This window comes from Caloenas nicobarica, chromosome Z (assembly GCF_036013445.1).
Source record: "Caloenas nicobarica isolate bCalNic1 chromosome Z, bCalNic1.hap1, whole genome shotgun sequence".
NCBI classification, from domain to species: Eukaryota; Metazoa; Chordata; class Aves; order Columbiformes; family Columbidae; genus Caloenas; species Caloenas nicobarica.
Window position 1 is genome coordinate 41,487,318 of NC_088284.1, and position 12,396 is coordinate 41,499,713.

A 12,396-nucleotide genomic window follows, 5' to 3' on the forward strand; every position below is an offset into this window, starting at 1 on the left:
CAGGATAAATTGATGTGTTTTCCTAAAGCTTGGAAGGAGCTGAAGGGTGGCTGAGGCCTGCTCAGACTTCCATTACTGAGTTATCCACAAGGTCAGCTAAACTCAGCTGAAACAAACTGTCTTGAAAGAACGCATCACTGGGACAAGGGGATTCACTATTACAGGCTTTGGATTTAACTTTCAAGGTTAAAAACATATCTAAAGTACATATGCCTACCCTCACTCAATTTTTGCTATGTCCCCACAGGTATAGCCCATGCTGGAAAATTTAATTCCAGAATCCTATTACAAAATTCTATGTGAATCTATGTGGTTATACTGCTGTGCTGTATTGAAATTAAGTTATAATTGTTACTTTCTCTGGAAATAATTTGGACAGATTTCTTTAAGTATCCCTCTGAAATAATGGGATGAAGACAGTCAAGAAAAAGAAAATCCATCAGGTTCCAAATGCATTTTTAAACCATATTGTTTCCACTGACATATTGAAGAGAGTCCTGATGTTATGTGTATCCTACATACACAGCTGTTAGTACAGCCTATTCAACACAAAGTTGTATAAAGATAACAAAATTATTAGCATAAACAGTAATTCCTCAGTAAAATCTTAATGTCTTGGTTGTGAAACCTTAAGTCATGTAGAATCATGGAGTGAAAGAGAGCTTAGAAAGCTACCTGTTCCGTTACACTGCCTCAGAGCAGGGTCACTATGCCTAAAATGAATACTCTTTCATTTAAATACTTGTGAAGATTATAACCAGTAAAGTTTCATAAGTAAGTAGTGTTCAAACATCATGTTTTAATGTTCTGAATGTCACAAAAAATTAAAACTGATAAAGAGAACTGTAGTGATTTAGGATAATCCTCACCAGATATAATCTGGCATAAATCCACTGATCTTAATAGATGTACATCGCAATCTACCAGAGGATGATTTGACCTGCCATAGACAAAGAAAGAAAAACAAATATGAAATTTGAATACATACAAGCTGGCAGAGGCCCAGGCGAATAAAAATACAAGGTGCAAGACCAGCCTTCAAACTAGTTGGAAATATGATATTGGATTTATAATTCTCATGTGACTTAAAAACTGCAAATGTTTCTGCTTTTGGAGACTCTGCCAGTTTCGTACAAACAGATCTGTTAGCCAAGAAGTAACTCCTATAATGCAGGGCCTTACTGGACAAATATCTGCACAAAAACTTTTAAAGTTTTTTAGTGATTTTCAACTCAAAGCAATTGTGCTTGAGGGTGTATATCTATTGAGGATCTCGCACATTTATTTTTGAAAGGTATATATAGATTTTTTTGTAACCTACATCTGGCAACTATTAGAATATAAAAATAAACATTATTATTTTCCTTCTAAACAAGTGATTTTAGAAAAAAGCCCTCTTGGTATATTACTATTCCTGGAATACAAATTTATTAATCAATCCATTAACATTTTTGGTTGACAGCACACCAACACGCAATATTAAAACATGCTTGGTTTTTGTTTGGTTGGTTTTGTTTGTTTGTTTTACATCTCAGAGGACAGAAGTATACTGCTGTATTCTGTGTAAGTGTAGACCTTCAGCATCAGATCCTGAACATTATATATGCTACTATCTATACCTTTTTTTTTTTTTCCACTCAGAGGAGATAGCAAATAAGGCACTAAGACAGACCTTTGCACATTTTTGGCCTCAGATGGTACATACTGAAAATCGCATACCATGTTTCTAAAAGCAGGTTATCTGAATTTATTTACTAATGATACAAAGGACAAGGATCCTGTGTTTACCTCTGATGCCTGATACAGTGGGTTCCTGCTCCTGATCCAAGTATAAGGGTGACAGTTACAACACGTGGCCTCCCCTACAGCAAAGGACATACAGCTGAAGTTGAAAGTGTCCTAATTGTGGAACCACCAATGGTGATTTTTCCTTAATGAAAAATCTTTGTTGGAAATGTAGTACTCAGGCATACTTACTCACGTAGACAAAACACAGAATGGTGTTCTTCCTCTACAACCTGATGCAGTGGGGCATACTTGAAGATCTATAAAATAACTTTATGTCACAGGTCTCTATCCACTGTACTCAAAATACATCACTTCTCTGTGAACTTCATAAACTGAATCATAACCTGTGTTTTGTAGTGGTCTAATCTGTGTCTACAGGCTAAGAAAAAGAAAATGCAACCTTAGAAAATATTTTCATTCATAACTGACTCTTCACATTCCATGCTAAAATGCATCACTAATTTTGGCAAATATTTAGAAATATTTGGAAAATGCAGAGAATTTACTATGCCCCAAAATGGCATATGTTAATACTGCTACCAGCATAATGCTTGTGTGATCCCTGGTTCTTCTTCCGGAGTTAAAACTAAGGGAAGTGTGTTACCTGACTTAGAAATTGTGCCAGGTTTTCCAGGGAAAGCTGATAGGAAAGCTGTATTCTGTAGCTACCTCTCTGTGTCCTTGTAGCTTGTTTTGGGTTGTGGTTAGGCATACTGCCTCAATTCAACAGAATTTTGCCATAGGTGTTCACACTAGTGATGTGTTTTATAGCTTAGATATTACAATCGCACAAAATTACCAGCTCAGGAGAATATAGCAAGTCAGGAACAACACTACCATTGTTGGTCCATCTCGCGGATGTGCACGCCATGGATTTCCTGTTGATGTAAGGCAGAAGAGAGCGTGAGGACGCATTTAAAATTGACACTGGAATAGTAATGTGATTCTTCATTATGTGAAAGTTTGTAGCACAACATAACAAATATGCTGTTAACACCAATTTAAACGACAATATATTCTCAACTTCAATGATGTAATCACAAGGTTATTTGCCTTGGAATGTATAAATAATCAGAAGATTTACTCATTTCCGATTTTGGTTCATTTAACAGATCAGGCAGTAGTTCAGTAAATATATTACTACCTAGAGCTTCTAGCTGTATAAAAATTTAACTGTTTGTATTTCGTATTTGCTTAAGAGACTTTTGTAGTGGGAATATAACTTTAATAATCTAGAAAAGTGTCTTGTATAACAAACATTTTTTAAACTAATTATGTCTCTGCTATATCCCTGGCATGCTTATGCATGAAAAGTGACTGCACATCATAAAAATCTCTGATACCCTCACAATCTCTGTGACTGATACCTAAATTTAACCTTGCCATAGAAACTATCCTCTACAGACTGATGCTGAAGAGGAAATTAATTGCTCACTTCGCCAGTCAAATAGACTCTCTTGGAGGGGCATAGGCCAGGATAGCAACCAAGCCAGAGCTTCTGGCCAACATGAGAAAGCATGCCCTCAAGAGCATTGCAAATATATCTCTGCTGAGCAATCAGGCATCTTTCTTCCCTTTGGAAACCATTGGTGAGACTGATACTGGTACGTTGCTTCCAGGAATAAGGCTTAACTACATGCTGTTATGAGCAAAGCACAGATTGTTCAAAAGGGAAGGAAGGAGACACAAAGCATGAAGAATGGGAACAAAAAAGATAAGTGAAGTTTTGGTAAAATGAATGGGAAATAGATAGGAGTGCTTACAGGATAGAAATGAAATGGAGAATATGGTGTCCGCTGGCAGTCATGTCATGAACTTATTCTCAAGATCGTGGTGCTAGTTCTGTTTTGGTTTTCTCCACTTCCTGCACATAAATGTGTAAAGCTGTAGTGCAGTGTCCCTGGTGTGACTAGACTGCAGTGCAGACCTGCGTCACCCAAGAGGAGGCTGAGGAAAAGGTTGTATGACTGATGACGACTGGTAGCCCATACCCTGGGGAGATGTGGTGAGGATGGTGAGCCTGCCAAGTCACTTGGGACAGGGACAAGGCCCCTTGCTACCTCTGCAGAGCACTACATGCCTGGATCATACCCTGGAGATTCTGACTTGCAGCACCACTTCCAGGAGGGAAGAGCAATGCTCTAGGGAGACTCTTTCCTTCCCTCTTCTCTCTCATCTCAATTTATTACAAAAAAAAATTACCTAAAAGAAGAAAGCATCCTAAATGCCATTCTTTTAAGTGCAAGGCATTTGTGCAAGCTTGTTTGTTCATGTTTTAGATCCTGGATGGGATGATGACAGGATATTGAGGATATCACAGGAAAATGTTATGTCCTGTGATTGACATAGAAAATCAGGTGAACAAAATTTTCTGCGGAAAGACTTCTGATTCTGTGCATTTCATTGTACATATATGTGTGTGTGTATGAAGAAATTATACCAAGAGGAAAAATGTAAAAAAGTATTTTTGGTTTTGTTAATCATTCCAGGGTTTAAGGCTTCTCTGAACAACCTGCAATTGTGTATGCAGCCAGGTATAGCAAGTAAAAATGTACATTCAGAGAATAAATTATATTCCTGTGTATAGATGGAGCATTAGCTCTAAAACTACTTAGTTGGCCAACAAAGAAAGTATGGCAGTAGTGGATTTCACTGTCTCAAAATCAAATTATTTTGTTAAATTATTTCATACAAGTCTACCTGCAGGCTTCATAAATTGGTATAAAAAAACTCCCTTTTGGTCAAACAACATATGTAGCTGTCCTCCCTAGCAATGCACTTTTTGCCAGCCAATCATGTACTTCTGAGGATATTCGTTTTGCATGAGTCAGCTGTTTGGGACAGAAGGGGCTTTTGCCATTGGAACAGAGAAAGGAAGAGGACTTACTTTGAATGTGGGCAGACCTGTGCTAAAAAGATTATTAAACAGCTTTACTCTTTTGTAGCACATGGAAGCTGGAGGCATCTTTAAACTTTTTTTTTCTTTCAGTTGCAATTCATCATATGTTAGAGCACTAACTGCTTAGCACTCAAATAATATCAAGAATCTGTTACTTGAAACAGAGGAAGCAAAATTAAATCTCATGCAGAAAGAGACTGAAAACTAAGGAAATGAGAGTTCAAATGGCTTTCTTAAGGTCATGCAGCTTCTAGTACTACTGGTAGCATCCACATTTTCTTTATCTTTTAAAGCTTTATCTTTTAAAGCTCATGATAGTATCTTAGTCCCAGGGCCCATCCTGCTTGCTGTTGCTGTCATGACTTACTGTTTGCTTGTAGAGTTTCACGGTAGGCAATTCTAGCATGTTGATTTTCTCACCATGTATTCTGTCTTGTTCTGTCCTAACTGATTCAGTCATCCTTTGAAATTACAACTGTTGATGAAGCTGATAAATTAACCTTACAGTTATTGCCAGCATTTTAACAATATAACAGGAAAATCTTGCTTTGTTTGCAAAATTGAAGTCAATGGACTAGGAATGAATTAGACCATCAGCTACCATTGTGAAAAAGATTTAAGAATACAGCTGGACATTGTGCTAGTTACAGATGCAATGTGTATGACATTTAATCAAAACTAAAGTGCTGCAAGGTCAGAGATAAGACTGATTTTTCCTCTCTATGACCTAGAATATTCTTAATTGGTCACTTACAGAACAGTATTTCACTCGGGCTTCAGCTAATTTCTCTCCCTTTCCCTTAGATGCTGTAAGCAACTTGTCTATTCTCATATCCATAATTAAAATGGATTATTTTCTGAAAGAGTGAGTGAAACTAATACAGAGGCCTGTAGAAAGCCCACGTCACCACAGCTGAAAAAAAAATACTTCAGCAGGAGGCCAGATCTACAAAATAAAAGTCTCCCCAGAGATTCTTGCTTTATTCACAGCTTGAGTGACCTAAAAATAACATATTACTGCATAGAATCACAGCTGTATTATTCCCCATGCAGTATCACCAACTTTTCAAACTAAATTAAGCCAAAACAAAAATCCCCCAAACATTCTAAGCTTAGTTTTTGAACCTGTTTTCCACTCATCTTTCCATCTTCTCTGACTTCTGCTTTATAATCTACTGTCATTTTTCTGTTTAATTAAGGAAATACTGCTTCACTCTCCACATCTGTCTTGGTAATGAATATCAGTATTTTCCCCCACTTCTGAATCAGAGAGACGCTTTTCCACGCATACCCTCTACTGTAGCTCTGTTTCCAGAAATCAACAAGACTTGTGTAGGATCCAGATAAGAGATTGGTATTTTGCTTCTCTCTGACCAGTAACTCAAGAGAGTATCTTGAAACGTATCAAGAGCATTCTGAAGGACCATTGAGGTTTATTGTAGCATAGACTAGGTTTTTCTGTCCAGGTATATTTTGTATTTTTGTATTTTGACTCTTAGGATTGTTGCAATTACTGAAAAGAACACAGCAAGGTGACACTGTAGACCTGTTTGTTGAAAGTCAGAATTATTTTATAGTAAATTAATCTTATGTAGATTTTTGTGCTAGTCAAGTCTTTCTGGTTTATTTACTGCTACAATTCTAATGGTAGGTAGAATGAAGTATGTGTATGTGAATTAATGTTAATTTGATTGGGTTTGATTATGCAGTCTTATGTTTCCATTTGCACTGTATAATGCTCATCAGTCAGTGTCAGGAACTGTGGCAGCAGCATCTTCTGGAACATCAGTCGTCATATTTAGTTGCTATGGAGCATATGAAGGCTAGTAATCTGTTAGGAAGTGGCATGGCTGCATCATTAGCTTGCAATAACATCCTCACTCATATTGAGGTGTTGGCTATAAAGAGTTCTTATCAACATGTATAGCTAATGAAAAATATATAGTTTTTCCAAAGTCTGGAGTTAGGAAGCAATAAGAGTTTCTGAAGTTTCTGCAGTGCTCAAAGTTTTTGTCTCAATACTGTTTGTACACGTGTGTCTACTTTCTCTAAAAGAGCCTGGCAAAAGTATGGAGAATATTATTCTGGGAATTATCGAAAAATGTCTGAATGACAACACAGTCATTGGTTCCAGCCAGCATGGGTTCATTAAGGGAAAGTCTTGCTTAACGAACTTAATTTCATTCTACAACAAGGTTACCCACCTGGTTGACCAAGGGAAGCCTGTTGATGTGATATTTTTGGATTTCAGTAAAGTCTTTGATACTGCCTCTCACAGTATCCTCCTGGACAAGATGTCCAGCACACAGCTGGGTAAACACACAGTGCGGTGGGTGAGCAATTGGCTGATGGGCCGGGCTCGAAGAATTCTAGTAAATGGGGTTATGTCGGGCTGGTGACCAGTCACTAGTGGGGTTCCACAGGGATCCATCTTGGGGCCAACACTATTCAACATCTTCATAAATGACTTAGAGGACTTGAGGGAATACTGATAAGTTTACTGATGACACTAAATTGGGAGGAGCTGTTGACACTCTCGAGGGCAGAGAGGCCCTGCAGAAGGATCTGGACAAACTGGACAACTGGGCATCACCAACGGCATGAAGTTCAACAAGAGCAAGTGCTGGATTTTGCATCTGGGACACAGTAACCCTGGCTGTACATACAGACTGGGGAACAACATGCTGGAAAGCAGCTCCACGGAGAAGGATCTGAGGGTTCTGGTCGACGGCAAGTTGAACATGAGCCAACAGTGTCCCTGGCAGCCAAGAGGGCCACCCGTGTCCTGGGTGCATCCAGCACAGGATCGCCAGCCGGGCAAGGGAGGTGGTTGTCCTGCTCTGCTCTGCACTGGTGCGGCCTCACCTGGAGCACTGTGTGCAGTTTTAGGCACCACAGGATAAAAAGGATATAAAGCTACTGGAGAGCGTCCAGAAGAGGGCTATGAAGTTGGTGAAGAGTTTGGAGAGGAAGCCGTATGAGGAGTGGCTAAAGTCACTTGGTTTGTTCAGCCTGGAGAAAAGGAGACTGAGGGGAGACCTCATTGTGGTCTACAGCTTCCTCACAAGGGGAGAAGGAAGGGTAGGTGCCGATCTCTTCTCTCTGGTGACCAATAACAGAACCCAAGGGAATGGCAGGAAGATGTGCCAGGGGAGGTTTACGTTGGACATGAGGAAAAGGTTCTTTACCCAGAGGTTGGTGGAGCACTGGAACAGGCTCCCCGGGGAGGTGTCACAGCCCCAAGCCTGGCAGTGTTCAAGAAGAGACTGGACAACACCCTCAGACACATGGAGTGAGGTATGGGGTTATCATAAGCTGGGACTGAAGTTGATGATCTTTGTGGGTCCCTTCCAACTCAGGACATTCTATGATTCCCAGCTTGTAAGAGCTTTAAAAAGACCCCTGAAGAGAAATGGTATAGACTTCCCCAGGATAGCAAAAAAACCTCATCATTTTCTGTTATGCTTCTGCATAAAAACCAGAGACAGGTTTGGGCAAGACTTGTGGGTAAAGTGTAGAACTTTTTCAGGTTCTGCACAGTAATCTCTGTCTGAACTAGTTGCCAAAAAGAAGAAAATTCTTGAACTTGGAGGATATAGTGCAACTATAGTTGTTTGTGTACTATGGACTTCGTATACTGTATCAACTTGCCTTTCCTTCAAGTTACTTCCATTCCTATCTCCACTGCTGCAAAGTGCTTCTTTTTGGGCAGGGGGAGAAAAATGATGGCATCCCCCCTCAAAAAAAGCTGCTTCTTGCACCAGAGTGAGGCATCAATCACCAGGAAAAAACCCACAGTGCAATAGCTAATAATGCCGATATTTAAATAATCATCAGTAAGAATGTGCATTATTTCCTCATGAAGATAAATGGAATATATTACCCATTTCCTGCTAGTGTTCCATATTAATCCTTTAGTTGGTCTTACGTGCAATCTGAATTGCTGCAATTTAGGAGGAAGAAGAGAGAGAATGAAGATGAGACTGAAGACTGGAACAGTAATTTCTTATAAAATGCCTGTCTAGCATATATTAACTGTATCAGAACTCAGCCTATTATAAGGCTGAAACATGAGCTGCGACCCTGTATGGCTGAGATGCTATTAAGCTTGACATTTCTAGCACTGCCTGGAGTCAGGATTAATTGGTGACTTGACACTCTGATTGCTTTGGTGTGGATTAAAGAAGAGGAAGAGAAAAAAAATAAAAAAAGAAGAGAGAGATTGTAAGCTGTTATGGCACAACAAACTGATGAGCTTTTTCTTCAGATGTTAATGTGCAAAACTTTGCTAGAAAAAACTCATTGCACTGGTGTATATGGAAATGAGTGAGATATCACATGACTTTTCAGAGCCAGACTTTCAGCCTTGTGAGATTATTTCTACCAATTGCTCTCTAGTTTACATTACTTGGTTACTCTGTGTTGTGACTTCAGAAGACACATTTGCAGTTCTTCCTCTTTGAAACAAGAATCCACAAGCACCTTCATCATACCCCTGTTTATTTAACTTACTGCACTTACAGTGTTTCCATTGCTGGTTATTTCCTGCAGCAGAAATGTCTGTCTGTCTCAGCATATAGGAGTTTCTGCATGAAATTTAAAAAACTGTGCTCATCTGTTCTAGCTTGTTTCCTTATAGTTACAGTTAGTTTCTATTAGTCTGCTATTTTTTTTCTTTTCTTTTCTTTTTTTTTGATGAGCAGATTAGTAGTTTATTCCACAGGTTGTCTTTAAACAGTTTTGCTTCATTTAAAAATGCATTAAAAACAACTCCTATCAAAAGCAACCACACCACCTTACCCTTTCATAAACTTCTCCATCTAAGCTAAATCATGTTTCTTCAGAATTCACTTCCAGGACACTCCATGCAGGTTCCAGATGGACTCAGATGGAGTATTATGATATATGTGGGTCTTCATTTGTGGGCAGATACAAATAATTTTATTTTTGCTGCTCCTGTTATCAAACATTTAAACATCCATCCTAAACATGTGCCTTTTGGGCTGCTTTACAAGGACAGACATTTGATTTGAAGAAGGCTGGTGACTAGATAATCTGAATCCTTGAAAGGTGATTTTCTTATACTGCTCTCACTGTTGTTGTGTTTCGTGAAGGATGTTATAATCAGGCACAGAATCTGGAGAAGACAAGTAATGTTGTAGAAACCTCATGCAAACTTGAGAAACATAGGAATCTTATTTGTAGGTGCTAGTAAGAGTTGTTTCAGTGAAGTCACATAGTGGGTTAAAAGACACCATTAAATATCACCCACTCTACTAAACTGTAATGCAATTAAATATCTCCCATGTTTTGACACATTTTAGAGGAAAACATGCTATATGATACAGAAAAAAATACAAGATCTCAGCTTTACAACATGCAGAAAGCAAATCTGGCATATATTAGAAATAATACAGCAAGAACAGCAGAAATGTAGAGCTTACACATTAAATTAATTGTTTGCAGTATGAGAAGATAACATATGATTAAAACCACTACACACAATGCCAAATTCAAACATAAAGCAAATAAATCAACAGAATGTCTGCGACAATGTCGCTCTGCTTTAGAAAAAAAATATTATAACACAAATATTTCAGTTTTTCCTTCTCAGTGGCAGACCAATCCCAGAAACTTTTAGGATACCAAGCTCCCAATAGGCACAAAGTGGTTGATCTAGAAGAAAAGAAAGCTTGTCTTTTTTAAGAACAAACAGAAAAAGACAAAAAAAATCAGAAAAACACATTAAATACCAGCTGGAATTAAACAGGAACGCATTTTGATGCTGAATCATAGCTCAGTAAGAAGTCTCAGGGATTGAGAGACTTTCCAGCAGTTTTCTATTGAAAACTCATACATGCTCATTTTAGTCCAAAAGAAGCTTCTAAACAAAGAAGACAAACATTTGATTCAGTTCACTCCATTTTAAAGGTAGTGAATGAAGAATATGAGCCTCTTTCACATGTATGTGAGTCAGTGAAAATGCAACATCTAAATCAGCTTGATCCTCCTGTTCTCTCAGTTTGTGTCTTCCTGTGCATGCCGTCTATATACACTAACTTTTTCAGATCTTGGTGCGTGTGTCATTTAAGCTCAGAGAAAATTGCTGTTACATTAAAAAATTGAGGTACTCTGATTTTTATGATTACATCTTAAAATGTATCAATTCTTATATAGAAATAAATGGTAAGTTTTGATATTTCTTTCCTTCATTCTTTCAAAGCTCTGGGTACAATCAGTATGATCTTCTTTAGAGGACAATCAAGACGTCTTCAGGTCAAGCACAGCAAAATATTCCACTTAAAAACATAGACATCAATCTGAATCTCTTCTCTCTATCCCTCGTATAATCAAAAGGGCATGAAGAGCAAGCAGGACTGGATTTACTGAAAGCATTAACAACACTACTGTTTTGTCTGTCCTGCCTCTTGGTGAAATATGTGTACCTGGTTACCTGTCAGCAGAGTAGCCATGCAGCCTTTCCATCTGTGTGAGACAATTGTGTACAAAAAGTACACAGTGTTTTGTCTTAGCTCTTTTTAATTTTAATTTTGAATTTAATATTTCTTTTCCAAAAACTCCTTGACTTTCACATATAGCTAAAGCAATAGTTTGTGAGAAGAAAGATTTTGGAGTGTTGCCCGTTGCAACTCTCAAATGCTCTCAAAATATTTCAAAATGGATGTCTGAGGCTTACGGAGCAGTAAAATCAATGTGCAGAAGAGCAAGCAATTCCTTCCATAGAACAAGATATTTTGCATGCATCCCTTCGTACATGGCACTGCCTGCTTTTTGTGTTGGGCTAGACTAAGAACAAACAATGCACAGTACATGTGCCTTTATATTAATGACATGATCTTTGCTACCTTTTCAAATGTTATCCTGGAAAGATTTAACCAAAGGATTAAAGAAACTTGTGGGCCACTTCAAATTTATAAGCAGGAGATACTGTAACAGTGGCAGCTTTTTTAAACACTTACTTTGCATCTCTCTTTATAGAGAAACACAGAGATCAGTTCAAGCCAGAGATCAGTTTACAAGTAATGACAGAGAATGAACTAGATCATGTACAGATTAGAGAATCGCTTCTTAAAAGCTTAAATCCACTTAATGCAGACAGAGCGTGCTGCTCTGATGGCATGAATCTGTAAGTCTTAGAAGTAACAAGTGAGGAAATAAGCAAAGCAGTATCTCACTTTTTGTGTTGCTTTGGGATTTGTTTTAGGGGATCGGAAAGTAGAGAAACAGATGTCATTATTTTAATTGCTTGAAAAGAAAGAAAAACGTAACAGTAAGAATTACCTTAAGAGTGATTTGTTTCATTTTGGGGAAGTCCAGGGTACTATCTTAAGGAATACAAATTAAAGACAGGAGGTAAGAAGGGAAAGCAACTATAAAAAATCACAGAGAGGAGTTTAACTTAAAAACCTACTACACTACTTTGAATGTGATAAAATACCTGCCAAATATTTGAACATCAATTAACATGATAGACTGCAGACAAAACCAAATATGTCTATTCAGATTTCCTACTTGCTCTGTGTAAATAGATGCCCACCCTCCGTATGGCATCAGTGTGGGCCCATTAGCTAACATGCCAGCTGCCAGTCGTTTTTCTGTGAGGTCATCCTGGTACCCATCATTTGAGATCAAGCATTTGTGACATTATGTTGGCAGTGATGGGGAGGAAGTCTCTGGCAGACAGGATG